We start from the raw sequence: 19954 nt of genomic DNA on the forward strand, positions 1-19954 counted from the left end.
CCCTTGGCGGGGTAAGTTGGACTACCAACTTCTCGGGTTCGTAACTTTGGTATACAATCTTCATTTGGCTATCATAATACCTTGTTTCGAAGATTTCCACGAGGAGGAAAATAAATAATTTGTGAAATATATTTTGACACTTTTTTAGTTTCTTTGTGTTCCCATAAAACGTCTTTTTGGACCTCAAAATGGCTCAATAAGTTTAGGACACAAAAAACTATAAAAAATAGAAAATTGTGCTACAATTAAGGAAACTAAAAGAAACAGTGTTGAGGGTCCAAGTGGAATAGGCGGGTGGCCACCAATATCCACCTAGGTTAGTCCTCCCCCCATAGGAAGAAATGGTCCCCACTGTGTTGAGTGCCTCCATGAGATGGGGAAACTTCTGCTGAACTTGGTCCTTGGTGAGCCACTTGCCCTGGTGCATGCGCTGTCCAACTTTGAAAACTCGATACAGTTGGATCCTCTTTTTGCGAGTGTTCTTGAGTTGTGTGTCCATGATCTGATCAATTGTGGCATGTTCAATGTAGTATGGGTTGATATCTATTAGTGTCATCTACTCAACAATGTTTAATATGTCTAACAATGGCGGAAATTATGGCCGAAGGCAATCCACATTGAATACAGGGTAAAAGCCAAGGAATAAGGGAATATTGAGCTAAAAATGGTTGTATCTGATAACCTTGCTGATGGTGTAAGGCCCGTATTGGAGTGGTCGAAGACTTTGATGGGATTCAACAAGGCATTCTTTCTGGAGATGTAACCAAACTTTGTAGTCCACTTGAAACCCTTGTGGCACCAAAATGCTGATCATGTCGTTTTTTGTACTTCAAGGGGGGAACATCACATTGTGCCTCATCCATGAAGGGCTTGATGCTGTAAGGTAGGAAACATTGCTAGTTGACATGGAGATCTCGCCCTTAGTGGAGTCATCGGATGGTGTATGACTACAGGTGTGGTGTCGTTGGTAGTCCCAATCGTGCCACGACCTCAATTGAGATGAGGTTCTTTTGGCTTCTGTTGTCGACAATGAACTATAGTGGAAAACCCTTTACGCACATCCGTGAGTAGAAGAGATGCTCCCCCTCCTCGGGATCTTCATGCTCAATATTCTAAACCTTGGTGGTGGAAATGATGGTTCTGAGCTCTGGATCAATAATCCGTTTCCCCTTGTCAGGTTCTGACTTAGAGTCCCAACATGCATATGACTTTGAAGCTTTAAGCTTGACCACTAGTGACTGCTTGGCATGACACTCCTTTGTGTTGTGAGTGAAGCTATTGTGGAATTGACACCATTTTCCTTTGTCCTTCTTCATCTTCATGGTGCTATTATTTACTTGTGGCTTCGAGGTGTTGACTTGGGTCTCCCCATCTTGGCTATGTCCTTTGTTCGTTGGTTTCGAGGTTCATTTTCCCTGCTTCTGATTCACGGATCTAAGGTCTCTCTTTTTCTATTTAAATTTCTGCTTGATCTTTACAACATATTGGTATGCAGCACTAAGTGAGGAGATGTCCATGAACTCCATCTCTACCTGGATGTATTTATGCAAATAGTCATGGTACTTAAGTACTAGATGCTGCTAAGAACCCTTGATACCCAACTTCATGTGAATGGTATGAAAAATATTTTTGAACTTCAATACGTCTTAGTCCCTTCCCTGTCGCAGTGTGGTCCATTGTAAGTACTTATCTTCATATATCCTTATAGGGTAATATTGTTCCTTGACGACATCTTAGAAATAATTCCAAGTGGGTGCAACTAAAAATAGTGAGGGTTCCTTCTCATCCCTATGCTCTCAGTAGGTTTCCCACTAGTGCTTGACATGGGGGGGTGGCTTTGAGAAGTGCAAAAGTAATATTTCCATATTGGAAAAATTATGGACCGAAAAATATCTTTCCAGTAAATTTAACCATTTATCTATGACATCTATGTCTTTTTGGCCTTGAAATATATGAATGTCAAAGTTAATTTGTACCTTAAAGGGGGCAGTGCATCCAAAGTAACTGCTGATTGAATATGCTTCGCTTGTTGATACTCGCCGAAGGATCTAGGAAAAATTATCCATCATCTCATTTATTTGTCGCTTGAGTGCCTCGTTGAGCAGCATTTTGAAAGGATCTCCTACTCTCTTTTTTTATTTTCTTCTACCATGGGAGGTTGTCGGGGTTTGCAAGGTTGGTATTGCAAGGGTTCAACCAGTTCAAGTCCTAACTTTTTATACCCCGACCTTGTTGGGGACATGCACACAAAAGCAAAGAAAGAGCATACCAAAATTAAATACATATTTCAATAGAAACAAAGAGCTATAGCAAAAACTGAACTTCATTTAATTAATGCAAATACTGAAAATTGTTTACATGCAGAATGGAAATAAACTAGCTCGAGCGATGGTAGCTTATCTCTGAGAAAAGATGTGATGACTACATGCCTATCAACTGTGTTACAATGAGGCTTAGAGACATTTTTATCATAAAGAAGAAGTGTGAAACCCTAACCCTAGGAGATGAAGCGCTAAAGGGTTTTGGGCCTCGTTGGGGTAAGTTGGACCGCTAACTTCTTGGGGTTGTAACTTTGGCATACGATCTTTGTTTGGATATCATAATACCTCGTTTCAAAGATTTCCATGAGGAGGCAAAAAAAGAATTTTTGAAACCAATTTTGGCACTTTTCTAGTTTTTTCATTTTCCCAGAAAATGCCTTTTGGACCTCAAAATGGCTTTGAAAGTTTAGGATCTAAAAAACTGCCAAAAATAGAAAATTGTGCTACAATTAAGGAAACTGAAGAAAACAATTTTGGTGGTCCAAGTGGAATAGGTGGGTGGCCACCAATATCCACCTAGATCAACATATATCAATTATATATATGGACTTCAAATTGCATCGATGCATATTTTATATTTTCATCATCCATTTGGGTCATCTAGGCTACACTCTGTTTTGTCTCACCTTCAAAATTTGATAACTCTAGCTTGAATGTCATTGGATATCAACTCACTAATTCCACTAAAAATTAATGTGGCTTTTTGAGGTTAAGGAGTGATAAGTGATTGGAATCGACGTAGTGTTGTAGAATTTATTCTCTGGAAGAACTAGGTTGAGAGTTAGTTATGCTTGCCAAATACGGGTGTGAATTGTTTGGCCTTGGAGAATTAATATTAGCAACAGATTCTCTATCCTCGATAAATTTTTTAATTCTCTCAATCCCCTCTTCTATTCTTGTGTCTATTTTTTATGTTAAATATGTTGTCATCTTATTCATTTTCCATGATACATTGGCGGTGATATCAATTCCTATACTCGTTAAATCTTCTTTTACCTCAATAATTTCATTTTTTTTAAAAATCTATTTCAATTTTATCTAACCTTGAGTTTATTCTTTCGAGTTCCTTGAAATTCCAATCATGGTATTTTTCTATTTTATCTATCTAGTACTTTATCTTACACATCTTTGTTAGTGGAGGGGTGTTTATATATATATATATATATATATATATATATATATATATATATATATATATATATATATATGGAGTGGAAATATACAACTTATTCACTTGATTCACTTGTCATATTGTTCGCTTTATGTGAATACTTATAAATTTTATCCTCCCATAAAGAAGAATTTATATTTCTTCTTTTTGGTTTTTATCCCACCTTGAAAATGCCATGGATTACCAAAGCCACAACTCCTAATACCAAATAAAATGTAAGAACTATTACACATGCTTAGTAATTTGAGAATAGAATAATATAATTTGATAATTGATATGATACGCCTTTACAATTATAACCAAAACCCAATAAATAGGTCTATTAGTGTCGTTTACTGTTTATGTGCATACCAACTTCCAAGTGTTCACATACATAAGATAAAAAAATCCACACCAAAGGCATGCTAGAAATGCATATCAAAGGCACAAAATGCATGCCCAACCCTTAAAAAATGTTAATTGGGCTTAAGAAGAAGCACTCAATATTAAGAAAAAATTCAGTAGGGCTTAAGAGAGATGCACACCCAACACTTAAGACAATTGTTTGTTGGGCTTAAGACAAATGCACACATATCACTTCACAGAAACACTCGTTGACTAAATTCAAACTGTAAATAGGCCTTGGATATGATGCCCACCATGACAATGGGATGCTAAAATGGTCTGCCACCATGACCCCTACATGGAAATGCCACATGGCATTATATAATCCATACACCAATGCCAAGATGATCACAATTTTCCCAATTCTCCATAATTCATATTCCTTTTCCTGTAAATGAATTTCATGGCACCTACATGGAAATTCCACATGTCATTGTACAATCCATACAACAATGCCAAGATGATCAAAATTTTCCCAATTCTCCATAATTCATATTCCTTTTCGTGTAAATGAATTTCTAGGTTTGTGGCAATGTCATTTAGGAAGTTGTATTAGTGTTGGCACATAAGGTTTATGAGGATTTCATAGGTTATTACTCATTCAAATGTTCTATGAAGAAAATTGAATGAAATTTTATCACAAGTTATCATGTTTTCATGCAACTTGAGACTCAAGGTCAAATATACAGTTTAACCAATAACATTAAAGTTGCATAAATATCATGTCCTGATATATGAAAAACAATTTTATAGCTCAATACTCACAAGGAAATTTTGGTATGCATGAGACAATATCACATCATTTTCTCCAACAATCCTAAATTCCCAAATTTGACAATTCCCCTATCTTGTAGGAGACAATATAACAAAAATAAATTCTCTACTCATGCACACTTTTACAATATTCTCTTTTGGAAATATATTAACTCTACCATTGGTCATGCATAACACACTCATGATCTTATTTTAATCACTGTATATATGATATTTATCCAATAAAATTTCACAAAGCATGCAAAATCATCCCACAAAAGAAAGTCACATGCAAGATTTCATATATCAATTCAATTTACTTCCTATAAAAATACATTCATACCAATGAAAGAGACAGAGTTTTCCATTCAATATTTACATTTTCTTTCAAATTTAAAGAAAACTATTTTAAGCAATCTACAAATATGTCAGTATTTTTCATATAGAGTGGAAGATTATTCTTTTAATTTCTTCCGTGACATAGACAAACTGTCCAAATAGCAATTTTTAATTCAGCATATACAAAATCACATAACAAATATTTGAGTCAATGAGAGACAATCACTTATTTCTTTGCACCGAGAGGTGCTTTATAGCTTATTATGTGGTAGATGTCAAGTGTAAATGTTTAACATTTAAAAAATTTAATATGATGTTAATGTTGACCTAATTAAAAATCGATATAATTATTATGTATAAACAAAATATAAATTCAACAATAGTTTTCTAAAAACAAATTGGAATTGGTTTTATCTGACAATGTGAAATGGAATTTTCTTTATGAGAAAGGTTGACATAATTAAAGTAAAATAGTTAATAGTTAATTTAACATTGGTGTATTTTAGATTTTGAGTATAATATTTTAAAATATAATATAATATTTTTTATTTTTTAAATAAAATTATTCAGTTTTTATTGGTTGGAGAGGTGCTCTCCAACCTAGAATGCTAGAGATGCGTAACGTTAATGTAAACATTTTGACATGGTAAAAATAAAAATAAAGTATGGTAGAGATGTGTATCTTAATGTAACGTAATATAATGTAAACGCTTTAATTGGGTGAAAATAAAATAAAAATAACAAAATAAAAATAACCCTATAAAAATTAATAATAAAAAAATAAAAATCACCCTGGTTTTAAGAACCCATGGTATTGGCTCATGGTATTCATGTGGAATATAACCTATTTAAGGGGGAAATTAAACTAGCATAGATCCATCTTAGTTTGATGTTATATTTAGATACATAATTAGTTGTAGAAAATGATGATGTTGAATCCATGTAGCCGATAAAGGTAAAAGGTTTTTATGGATATGCAAGCGCACTTGACATTTATATGTTTTGTTTCTATCATTGAATGGATGAATACATAATGTGTATATATGCGTAGAAACTTTAGATCTTCCTGGAGGATATTGGGTGATCAAGGAAGGTGTTTTTAAGAAGTGTAAGGTTAAACAAGATTGCACAAAGTAAAAAACAATAGTTGCTTCTTCATTCTAATGGCTTCTTTGATAATCACTTTAATATAATATATGTAATACATTCTCTTAGTTTATGTATAATAATGTGATATAGAAATAGAGCTTTGATAGATCTAGGATGGTAAATGGATAAGCTTAACTATGAAAGTGAGATGGGGTGAGGAGAGGAGGTGGGAGAAATATTAGGTAAAATTTAATTATTACATTTTATCTGATATTTATGCCTACCTTTATCCACTTTTTACTAGCCTGCAACAAATATTAGGTAAAATATAACACTATAATATTATATTTTACCCAATATTTCCCCTCAAGGTTCATTTTTTATTGTCATTTTCATTATTATTATTAATATTTGAAGTTAAAAAGTAAACAAACTCAACTATAAAATTAGTAGGGGTGAGGGGAAATATTAAGTAAAATGTAATATTTAGGTTTTAATACTTAAACCAACCTAGATTCACTTTAACTTCGGATCTACCAAGTGCCGAGAAGGATCTAGACTGGTCTATGTTACTGGATCTGTCAGGCCTCGTGGTTGGATGGATCCCCATCTCCGATATGGATTCAGCCCTGGAACCGTTGGAATCTGTTGAGGATTTGTACGGATGGCAAATTCTTACAGACCTCAAACATTAACACCAGCCTAACTAACCCCATTTGTGGAATTTCACCCATAAGATTCAAAATTTGACCTGTACGAAGAGTGGCCACATAAGTCCGATGAAGTTTGGCGATTGGATTTGCCCATCAACTAGCTGTTTTTTAAGAATTAGGTTGAGAGTTATTTATGCTTGCAAAATAGGGGTGTGACTGGTTTGGTCTTGGAGATTTAATATTAGAAATAAATTCTATATCCTCTATGAACTTACACATCTTTACTAATATTTTCTAAATTAATTTATTAACTACTTTTCTGTTATTGATTGTTTAAATATATTTATTTTTTATATGCATCACAACTTCCAAGTGTGCACATCCATAAGATAAAAAATGCACACTAAAGTCATTTTGGAAATGCATATCGAAGGCACAAAATGCATGCCGAACCCCTAAAAAAATGTCAATTGGGCTTAAGAAGAAGCACTCAACATTAAGATTTTTTTTTAGGGATTAAGAGAGATGCACACCCAACACTTAATACAAATGCTTGTTGGGCTTAAGACAAATGCACACCTATCACTTAAGAGAAACACTCATTGACTAAATTCAAGATGTAAATAGGGCTTGGAATCAATGCCCACCATGACAATGGGATGCTAAAATATCCTGCCACCATGGCGCCTACATGGAAATGCCACATGGCATTGTACACTCCATACAACACTGTCAAGATGATCACAATTTTCCCAATTCTCCATAATTCATATTCCTTTTCCTGAAAATGAATTTCTAGGCTTGTGGTAATGTTTTAGGAAGTTGTATTAGTGTTGGCACATAAGGTTTATGAGGATTTCATAGGTTATTAGTCATGCAAATGTTCTATGAATAAAATTGAATGAAATTTTATCGCATTTTATCATGTTTTCATGCAACTTGAGACTCAAGGTAAAATATGCACTTTAACCAATAGCATTAAGGTCGAAAAAATATCATGTCCTTATATATAAAATTTAGTTTTATAGCTCAACATTTACACTCACAAGGAAATTTTGGTATGCATGAGACAATATCACATCATTTTCTCCAACAATCCTAAATTCCCAAATTTGGCAATTCCCCTATCTTGTAGGAGACAATATAACAACAATAAATTCTCTACTCATACACAAGTTTACAATATTATATTTTGGAAATATATTAACTCTATCATTGGTCATGCATAACACACTCATGATCTTATTTTAATCACTGTGTATATGATATTTATCCAATAAAATTTCACATAACATGCAAAAGTATCCCACAAAAGAAAGTCACATGCAAGATTTCATATATCAATTCAATTTACTTCCAATAAAAATACATTCATAGCAATGAAAGAGACAGATAGAGTTTTCCATTCACTATTTATTTTTTCTCTCAAACTTGAAGGAGACTATTTTAAACAATATACAAATATGTCAATATTTTTCATATTCAGTGGCAGACTATTCTTTTAATTTCTTCCGTGACATAGAAAAATTATCCGAATAACAATTTTCAATTCAGCATATACAAAATCACATAAATCGTAGAGACAATGACAAAAAATCACTTATCTCAACATGAAGTTGTCACAACTCTTCTCTCTTGAGCATGCCTATGCTTCAAAACAACCTTTAAAATTGTCTATATTTATGCAACTGATGTTTATCCAACATTCATAAGGACCATATAAAACCACGAACAACATTGTTTCTTTTTTAGTATGAACCTACAAAACGTTGGGGCATATATGAGGCTATATAATTCCCTATATATGAAATTGAAAGTAAAGCTTTTAATGGACCTTAAGTGGACTTCCTATTATAGAATAGGTTTCTAAGTTGACTCAGTTATTTAGCTTGAGAAACTTATTGAGTAAGAATATCGTTAAAGGTCTCCCACAATCCTCTGTTCCAAGGGGCATTGTTCTGACACTTCATGAAGCAAAGTTAACTAACAATTATAACAAAGCTAACATTTAGGAAAGGTACATTTTAAGGTTAATTAGAAGAGATAATTCCATTGGAAATAAGACCTTGGGTCTTCATGAGTTTCTCTAGATGAAGGGGCTCTAACCATGAATAGAATGATTATGGATTGGGAATGACCAAAGTGACTAGGCACATAACACACCTTAGCGTAACCCTTAAAAGTTGATCGTGGAAATAATGTATCAAGGTTTTTAGTTGGGGAGGGGATATCGCTCCAAAATGTTTCAATATAGGTGATTATACCCAAACTATTCAATGGATATGTATCAGTTCTTTATTGATGTTAAAATTTTTGACTTTGCCAAATTCTTGATACCATGATTCTAGGCATATATAGTTTATCCACCAACTTTTATGTGTGTGCCCACACAATTTTTTTACAATTTTTTTACCTTGCATGTCAATTTGACAATTTTCAAAATTAAATAAAGGTTAATAATTATGTGTTAATTTTAAAATTGGTTCTTGCATTCCTATATTAACAACAATCCATCACTTGTTTCATGTTCTTATGTTCTTTTTTTTTTTTTACTAGAGGAATCGGCAACATCGATGGTATCGTACTCGCGTTACACGGGGTCGAATCCCATCGGCTACCTCTATAACCTCTAGGAGGGTCCGCCCAGGCCGCCTTGAATGTCCCTCGGGTTTTCTTGGGGTTTGAACTCGTGACCTGCATAGCTGCACGAACGACTTAACAAATCGTTCGCTTGCCACTAGACCAAACCCCCACGGCCTTCATGTTCTTATGTTCTTACATGGCCTTTCCTAATCACATATATTGGGTGACATATCTCTTTATTCTCCTTGTAATATGGATAAGTAATTTGGGCTTGCATTAATCAGGTGATATAAAAACCCAAAGGTTTTCTAGTAGTAAGACATGACCTATCCCATATTCAACCATGTTGCCTCTCATGCATCAGTCACTCTCTAGGGTAAGGTCACTTCAACTGCATCACTAAGACTAGACAAGTACATATGGGAAGTGAATAATCACATGAATTAAATCCATTTGCTCAACTTGGGGTAAGATTGACTAATTAAGAAGTATACAAAGGAATTTTTTTCCCGAGTGAAGAATGTATGTAATAAAGATCCAAAATAAATAATATAGAACACGATTGATCCTAAAAGTTATATCTCTAATCTATAGATTTCATGTTAACTCCTACAATATCTCATCCCTTTCCCTTCAAAGTGTTTGATTTGTAGTAGTGGCACTCCTATTATATTAACCTTCACTAAGTCCACAATTGTTTTTCTCAAGATGCCATGCCAACGTAGATCAACTATGCCCAACCTAAAATTTTTGTTAAGTAATCCCAAGAGAAAATTTAAGTGGTGTCATTGGGATTCCAACATAATAGAAAGAAATGGGAATAAGTTGAACATCAATTATGCCCCCTTGAGTTTGTAAATGAGTTTTGGGACATTATAACCTCACATAAAGTCAAAAGCTCCACCTTCCTTCCCATAATGATATGGTATGGAGGAATATATATGCTATAATTCTTAAGTCATAATCTACATTTCACAAAGAGGTTCATCGATCATGATTTTGACATATCTTTTAGAGGGAAAGATACACACGTTAGGTCTTGAATCTCTCTACATGTGAGTGTGCTCTAACTTAAATATTCTTGGATTCAACCATGAATGGTTGAAGGACGTGCCTAATAGGTTTGAGGGATTTCTAAGCAATTGTTAGTCAAAGCCACATTGTTACCCAATGGAATTATTATCTTATTTTCCCTAACTTAACTTATCCTATTCATGGTATTTGTGCTAATCTAAGCTCTAACTCATACCTTTCAATAGGTCATACAAATAAAGGCACTTGAAATTACATCAATATACAAGCCATAGGTCTTAAGAGCTAGATCAAAATCGAAATTAGGGAAAGAAAAATAAAGAGTGGGAGAAGATGGCGATCAAGAGGTAGTAGTACAAAAAAATATAGCAATAAAAAAATGTGTTGATGGACACACTTCACCAATACCAAAGACTGGAGCTCACCACCCACTGACATTACATTATATGAGTCAACAACATATCAAAATTATCAACACCATGAATAAGATATATAATTTATCCTATGATGTTGAGGACACCATGTGGTTGGCACACACAACATGACTATTTGGCCTTAGCAAGTAGAGGTTAATCCTTACAGTTACATGTCAAATATGTTAAATTTCCACGAAACTTTGCAACTACTTAGTGAATTACTAAAATACGAAATCTAGTTAACTTTCACCAAGATACATAGCTTAGTAACAACCTATAAGCAATGAAATAAAAACACAGGGATACAAACACATGCAAAAATTGACACACTTGCTTTTCTCAGGAAACCTAATAGGGAAAAAAACCCTTGCTTGATGTGGCTATTTTATTGATTTTTCTTGAGCACTTGGATTTATTACTAGGCAATTTGTCTCTTTGAGACAATGTTCCACTTCTCTCACAAATCTCAATTGATACAATTGATCTTGTCTATCCTTGATTTCGTGTGATCTCAATCCTCTAGCACATAATTGTTAATCTGTTGTTAATCCTCTAGCACATAATTGTTAATCTGTTGTTATTCTTGATCTCTGCGCATTAGAGGCTCCTTAATAATTGCGCACTAGGTACTTATTTCCTAGTCCACATCAGCCCTTATTCTCTAGCACATGTCAATTCTTATTTTATAGGGAAAATCCTTATTTCTTTGCGCACTTCCTCCCTCCTATTTCTTAGGACCCAACTCCTCTTCTCTGTGCACAACTAGATCCTAAATCCTAGTGCACCTATTCGTCCTATTTCTTAGGACACAATTCCCTCACTCTCCATAATCAAGGATCTCTTATAAACTCGTGAGCTCTAACTTGTCACACAAACCTTTGTGCTCAAAAAAATAATTTCTTTGTGCCTTCGTCCTCCTCTTTAGAGGCATAATTTGAATACGTAAGGAGACCCAATTCAAATTTATAACTTGAGTTTTGATTGAAAAGTTAAATGAGAGTAACACTCTTTCTCTCTCCAATCAACATTGGAGTTCTTAACCCATCCTTCCTTCAATCAATATTGTAGACTAACTCACTGTACCTGAACTTCTAACTACCACCTCGTTCTTTAGTCAAAATGACGAAGACTCCTTTCTAATTGAAGCTCCAACTCTACGCATTCTAACTTGATGATTATTCCAGTCAACTGGAAATAACTCATCTTAACTGAAGTCTAACTCATGAGGAAAATTTTAGGTCTTAATTGGCTAAGGCACAAGCTATAATACCTTGCTCGCTGCATTTTCAAAACTCCCTCTTACCGAGTGATGAGCCCCAAAAATGGATAATTATTTGGGTTCATTCAACCTCCTAATTCGACTTAATCCACCATTCTCATTAGTTTATTGCATGTTTTTGATTATATTTATGCTAATAGAGTGAATTGGGTTAGTCATTATGCCAACAAGTCTAATGTGTGCTTTGTGTAGCCTTTTTGGTCAATTTGGAGACAAAGTCAATGGTTGAAATGAGCACTTGGCAGCCAAATTCGTGGAGAGTATTTTTAGGAAGGTGTTCCCTTCATTTATGGGCCCTTACCTCGAATTCTCCACCATCAGCTCAGAGTTCAAGGGCCACCAAATCAATCAGCACAAGGGCAGCCAAGCAAGTCAAGTAGGACTGCTGTTAACTACAAGTCTTGGGCAGCCGAGTCCCTAAAGTTTAGGAGGACTGTTGGGGTCCTCAATTTGTATAAATAAGAAGGCTTAGGGCCTCATTTTGGTTAGCTAGTGGTTAGTCACTTCTGTAGCTGGTAGTTAGTCATTTCATAGTCTTGTTGTAGTCATTTTGTAGTTCGATTTTTAGGCAATAGATTAGTTTTGCTGTCAGCTCATTTTCAAGTTCTCCTTGTGGATAGTTTTGATGTAACTCTTCATTTCTTGATCAATAAAGATGAATCCAGCTTTTCACCAGCTCTAAATCTCTCTTAGGAGGTTGTAGCTCTTGGGGTTGGGCCCATCTCAAGCGCCCAGTACCTCCTTTGTTTACCTTTATGTGTCTTTGCTGCATTCTTAGAGTAAAATCTGCTATTTAGATTTAAAACTTGTTGTGTTATTTAGGTTGCTTTTGATGATTAAAGTAGATTTTCATGTTCAGATTGATTTGGATAGATTAATAACATAAAGGATCCTTGGAAAAAGGGGCTCAAGCACCTCTGATCTTACCTCTCCCTCAGTGGGATCGTGAGTTGGGACAAAGGTGACCTTGCTGCCCACAAAAACACTGACTTTGCTTTGCCATGCAATCATTAGTGTTTGGTTTTCATTTGCAGAAGTTGGTTACATGTTCAGATCTTTGAATGCTTCATTGCATAGTTAATATACATGGTTTCCTTGCAAATAAAGCTGCTGTCCATTCTTGTTACTGTTAGCTAGATCATATTAGGGTAGCATAACTAGATCTTTGTTTTCTTGCTTGTCTTTGTTGGTTCAGTTGGAAACACAAATTGCAGAGCACCTGTACCACTTCCCTATCTACCCAGACTCCCTCAAACCCATCTTCTCCCTCTCCTAACTTGGTTTCTTGCCTCACGTTGCCATACTGCCCTCATAACCCTACCTTTTGTGCAACATTACTTCAGTCTTGTTGGAACAAGTCCAGCCATCCACACCTTCTCCTCAACTCCATCCTCCAAGTCCTAGACCTCTTCACACCCCTATTTCACCTCCATACTCATTCCTCCATCTTTTTCCCTCCATCCATGCTCCAAAATCCCATTTCGAAACATCCTGTAGAAGAATTACAGAACATCCTGTAGAAATCCTGAACATCCTGTAGAACCCCTACAGACTTCCTGTAGAAGCTCATAAACACGGTTTCTTGGCAGCCAAACTTTGTGAGACTCTCTGGAAGGGTGTTAGGGACCCCTTAGACCCTCTCTGAACCTTCCCAACCTTTCCCAAGCATTTCTCCTCCTTGATCCACCTCTGCACAGTCAAAAATAGTTAGAAGCACATGCATGATAATTCCAACAACTTAAACAAAAATACAAAAAGATGTTTTCTTCAGATAGAGGTAGTCTAGACACATGTATTTTACCTTCATAAAAGTAATGGCATCTCTTTTAGTAGTTTGCATGCTCTCCTTTGCGTCAGTAGGACTAGCTGGTAGAATTAGGGTTTGCTAGGGTTTGCGTTTCTTTTTGGCTTTCAGTTTCTTTTTGCAATTAGATTAGCTTCCTTCGAGTTAGCTTTCCTCCATCAATTAAAAAGCTTCTTCTAAGAGCTCATATAAGTTGGCTTAAGCTCCTAGTGGACTTGTGCTAGCTGACCAAGTGACAGCTGCGGCAAGAGCTAGTACTTGTGCATACAGCACCGTCGCTTCCAAGTTTGTTACGAACTACCGGGTTGATAAAATTAAAGAAGGGAGTTCTAGGAGTTGTAGCATTATTGCTACAATACTGGAGCCCACCACCGAGGAAGGTACTCCAGAATAACCTCTTCCACCTGGATTTATCTTCAACACTACCATGTTATCCACTATTGCAATTTCTCCCTCTGAACTATAATACTTTACTATTTCCTATTACAGAGTTTGGTATGAATACCATTTCCTTCCAACCATACTCCTATGCTCCAAACCTATCACCTCTATCGTAAGTACCATATACCCTATGCATCTCTTTGGATGCTTACTCTATATGAAGGTGGCACTAGGAGGTCCATATCTCTTTTGTTCCTCCCTAAATAACTCTTCTTCCCACTTGGATCAAACTCTCCCTATACTAGGAGTCATTTACTGAACGAATACCTCGACTCGCCTCGGGCTATACTCCTCATCATTCTGTGGGTTGGCCCACTTGAAAACTAGTTGAGACTCAAAATTTTATTCTATTTGAGGCTCATTCTTGAGTAACTTATTATCAGGTACTATAAATTGCTCTTTCTCTAAGGACTCCCTCAAATATTTCCTCTTCTCAACCATCACTTCTCTACTCTGTGCACTTCCTTCCTTGCTACTCAAGTCTTTTCCTATCTCATCCTATAGTAGAAATATATTTTTCTTCCTTACACCTATCTTCGTCTTACACCCAAATGCTAAGTACTAGAGGTAATCCTTACCCCTGCTAAATATGACATCATAACCCTTGTCCTCAAGGGTAACTATTGAAACAAGGTTCTATTTCAGGACTAGAACATAGAGGACATCTCTAAGATGAGAGAGCTACCTGAATACCTCTCAAAACTGACAATACCAACTCCCCTAGTTGCATACTTGCCATCATCTCCTAGCTCAATCTAAAACTGCATATCTTTCTCATTTAGGTGGGTGAAATACTCCTTGTTTTCGGTCATGTGGAAGAATGATCCTAATTCAACATACCATACAATAATGTTTGTGGAGCTTTCCATGCAAGATATCAATAAGAACTATTTATCAAACTGAGAAAAAAACACATCTACCTTAGATGTTGCAGCCACATGATCCTTACTAGACTCTTTCTTCCAATTAGGACACTTAGTGGCATAATGTCCGAACTCATGGAAATTTAAGCACTTGATCTTTCTTAGATCCTTCTTCTTCTCGCCCTTCTAACTGGACTCTACCTCTCCTTGGTCCTTCTTTCCCTTAGCTCTGCTACCTTTTCCTTCCATGGAAAAGTTCTCCTTGTCTTCTACTAGAGCTTCTCTACTAGATCTCATCCCTTTCCATATTTCTCCTTGAACATGGACACTCCATAACCTTTCCTGATTTGGAATATTCTCTCTACCACTTACTACATCCTAGATATTATACCAAGACTTATGAAGTCCCTGAAGCACAAGACTGACAAGGTCATTATATTCTACAGCCACACTCACTCTACTTAGCTCATCTCGAACTTGAGTGAACTTTGAAAGATATGTGATGGTGGGCTCTCCTTTTGTCATCCAGATACTTCTTAGCTTCTCCTTGAGAGAAAGATTCCTAGCATCAATGGAATCCTGATACAAATCTAAGATAGCTTTAAACATCTCATATGCTATCTTCTTCTCATGGAGATGAGGGATAATATGATCTCTGATCCCCTCAAGAATGATCCTCCTTTCCTTGGTGTTATTCTTGTTATGTTGGATCAACTGTTAAGCATCTTGAGGTGGAGCTATTATCTTGATCACATACTCGACCACTCCATTATATTTCAACACCACTAAGGTCCGCTCCTTCCATGAGAATAAATTCAAGGCTACTTCTAAACTATGATTTGACCTCAATCCTTGGAATGCCATACCATTATCTAGAGAACTTCTCTGCTCTTCAAAATCTAGAGAAAACCTTCTTCTTTATCTGTGTTGTCCACTAACTAGTCAATATGGTGCTAGTCTTTATATTGATCTATGCTTTGATACCATGTTAAATTTCCATGAAACTCGACAACTACTTAGTGAATTACTGAAAACTGAAATCTAGTTAACTTTCACCAAGATACAAAGCTTCTTAACAACTTATAAGCGACAAAATAAAAGCATAGATATAAAAACACATGCACAAATTGACACACTTTTTTTTCTCAGGAAACCCAATAGGGAAAACTTGCTTTCTTGATGTGGCTATTCTATTGATTGTTATTGCACACTTGGATTTATTACAAAGCAACCTGTCTCCTTGAGAAACCATTCTTCTTCTCTCACAAATATCAACTAATACAATTGATCTTGTTTGGCCTTGATCCTGCTTGATCTCAATCCTATAACACACACTTGTTTCTTTGTTGCCTCCTTGGGTTTCTTTGCAAAACCTGCTCTCTTATGCTTGATCTATGTGCACCAGAGGCTCCTTAATCCTTGTGCCACTAGAGGCCCCAATTAATTATTTTGGGTAGTTTTTTGTGTTCGTCTTTGGTGGTTTCTAGCATAATATTTTTGTTAAAAGTGGTTTTGTGGTGCATGGTGGTATTTTAGTTTCAGTTAAGGAGCTATGGTTGTATTCCAAGCCATAGTAAATGAACTGGTGGTTTACGGATGCCATGGGATATATATTGGAGTTTAATGTTGTAGAAAAGAATATATTGGAAAAATATTGATAATTTTCTCGATTTAGGTTTCAAGGATAAAATATTTGTGTTATTGTGTGTGTTTGACATTGCATATTTTCAGTTTATGAAGAATTTGTTTGCAACAATTAAGCTTAGAGCATTAAAGATATGTTTAGTATCATAGCAATTTTGACTTAAAGGGGACACCTTTGTGGCTAAGGGGTTTGACTTGGCCCTGTGGTAGGACCTATTATAGTGAGAGATTTGTAGAAGTTATTGTTAGGGTGAAAGGAAATGGTGAATAGTTCAAGGTTGATAGAGATAGAGAAATTTAATGTGCAAAACTTTGAGCTATGAAAGCTAAAAATAGAAGATTTGTTAGCGGGAAAGATCAGTGGAGAATTGTGAATTTTGGTTCTACATCAACGGGGATATCAATAGAATATTGAACCAAGTTGCATCTAAAGGAAAAGAGCACAATATGATTATGTTTCTTAGATTTTGTATTACTAGATGTGTCAGTGGAAGCTACAATAAAGCATTTATGGAACAAGCATTAGAGGAAATTTGAGCCTAAAAGTGCCCATTAAATTTTCATGTAATTTCCATGTCATAATATGTAAACCAATCAAAATCCTTCAAATTTAAACAGAGGTATATGTAAATATTTTGGAGGTAAAATAAGAAAAACTACTTTTTTAATTGTATTTTTGTCTTTTTACCTTATAGGTTTACTCAAATTTCAAGTGTATGCACTCATTGGATGTAGAATTAAATTCCACATCCAATGATTACCCATTATGCATACTTTTGAGAACACCCACATTGATAAAATTGAAGATACATAAAAAAAGCATGTTGATTTTTGTCAATGTGGGTGTTCTCAAAAGTATGTATATAGGTACTCATTAGATGTGCAATTTAATTCTGGATCCAACGAGTGTCTACACTTGAAATTTGAGTAAACCTATAAGGAGATAAGCCAAATATACAATTAAAAAAGGTAGTTTTATTCTTTTCCCTCCAAAATTTATAACTCTTATTTGATTATTTTAACTACTATTTGATTATTTTTCCTTAGGATGCCACTTTAGGTTGAATTTTCCTCTAATGTTAGGGGCTTTGTATTAGTTTAAGTCCTTGGTGTAAACAATGTTCTTGTGGAAAAAAATGTATAACCTGAAGATGAAGAATGTGGACTCAGTAACAGAGCATCTAATTGCCTTCAATATTATGGTAAGTAAGATATTATCTATTAATATTGCTATTTTAGATGAAGATAAGTGTATCAGTTTGTTTTGTTCTTTACCGAAATCATGGGATAGTTTGGTTGTTTCCATAGGTAGTAATGAAACTACCTTAAATTTCAATGAAATAGTGTTATTGTTATTAATGAAGGAGACGAGATAGAAAAAAATGCAAAGTCAAAACACATATGGCTTGTTTGTAAGAGGATGCTCCTAGAATAGAAATAAAAAGAAGTCCTTCAATGAATATCTAAATATAGAGGAAGATATAAATATCCAGGAAAATCTGTTAAGGTATGTTGGAGATTTGGAAAATAATGGAATTACAAGAAATATTGTAGATCTAAAATTTCTCAGAAAGGGAAGGTGTAACATCTCAACTCAACCCCTAGAATGCAAATAACATGTACATGTCAAAACTTATCCTAGTGAGCTAGTACTTGTTAATTAGGCTAATGAGTCTAGATTATTTTTGGGGCATGTCATGCCCATGTGCATGTGTTAGTATATATTTTGTGGCCAATGTGATCATGTGCATATAATTTTATGTGTTTTGAGGCTAGAGAGCCTAGCTTTGTAGATACAAAGTTTCATGCATGTTAATAAAAATACATTACTGTTGCAGACTAAATTAGAAAAAAATAGTATGGGGGGCTAAGACTCCAATTGCATTAAAAGGGGGCTTCATATGACTTAATAATGATAAAAGTGCACATTCTTGTAACAAGAATTCCATCAAGTGACTTTGAGGGGTACCACGTTTCAAGAAAGGGACATGCACATAAAATTAAGGTTATTCATACTCTAGATTATTATCTTAAAGAATCTAGCAAAAAATATTGTATTGGACACCTTGGTGTAAAATCAAGGGATGACCCTATCATAGGTGGGACAAGTTTCGAAGTGTGAGGGCATAGAGGGTACCTAGAGACCAAAATGAGAAGCATGAATTCATTTAGCCACAATTCTCTAAGACATCCCTAGCTAGCCAAGTTAGACACCCTAGAGGTAGTGGCATAGCTCGAGCCTGAATACAGGTGCAAATAAGGGGGTGCACTACTTGGGTGTGGGAGCTAATGGAGGATGTGAACCTATTGGTTAGAAGTTGATGGGATTTGGTAACTTGGCCTTGTTTATTTATGGTAGTGGTCATGTACTTGATTTTTGTTAAGTTATTCCCCATGGAGTTGAAGCCCCAACTCAGGCGTGATGCACCGTTGAGAGAAAAAGAGTAGCATGGTTTATGGAGGGGAGGAATGTTTGAGGTTTGTAGCTAATTGGAAATTTTTATCAGATAAGTGTTATTTAAAACATTGATTTGAATTATTCTGTAATTATATCCTTGTAGGTGAGTGCATTGCATTATATAATGCCTTAGAAATGGTTAACATATGTCACCGAAAGTAAATTAAATGAAAATTTGTTAGAAATCCAGGTTACAAAGGGTCACAGGGGTATGGATATTCCCTAGCAGGTGGCTGGGGTGTTACAGAATGGTATCAAAGTTTGGGTTTCCAACACGTGGGCCATATGGATTGAAATCTATTACGGAGAAAATCCTAGAGTGTTGGGTAATTGTTTGACAAAATTCATAGGGAATGAAGATGAGTAGAATCCTAAGTTTAGGATGAAAAGCCACCAAAATGGTAGATATATAAGTTGATATTATTATAACAGACTTGTTGAAAATGGAAGCTTCATTCAAAAGCAAAATGTTGATAAGAACTAATATTTTGACTTTGACCAAGTCAACCTCATGACCATCAAGTCAACCCCACATGTGTGAAAAGCCACATCCTAAATCACATATAAATATGGCATCATTGATCCTCATTTAGACACAATCACATCACATTAATTCAGTTTGAAATTGCAGGAGTATCTCACATGTGCGAAAGAGTCAAAGGAACGTCTTTTCTTTGCGTTGACCAACATACTTCTCTTTCTTTGACCTGCATTGACTTGGGAT

Source organism: Pinus tabuliformis, chromosome 2_1, assembly GCF_031772625.1.
Source record: "Pinus tabuliformis cultivar Carrire ecotype Pingquan chromosome 2_1, CPIR1, whole genome shotgun sequence".
In the NCBI taxonomy this organism is placed as follows: domain Eukaryota; kingdom Viridiplantae; phylum Streptophyta; class Pinopsida; order Pinales; family Pinaceae; genus Pinus; species Pinus tabuliformis.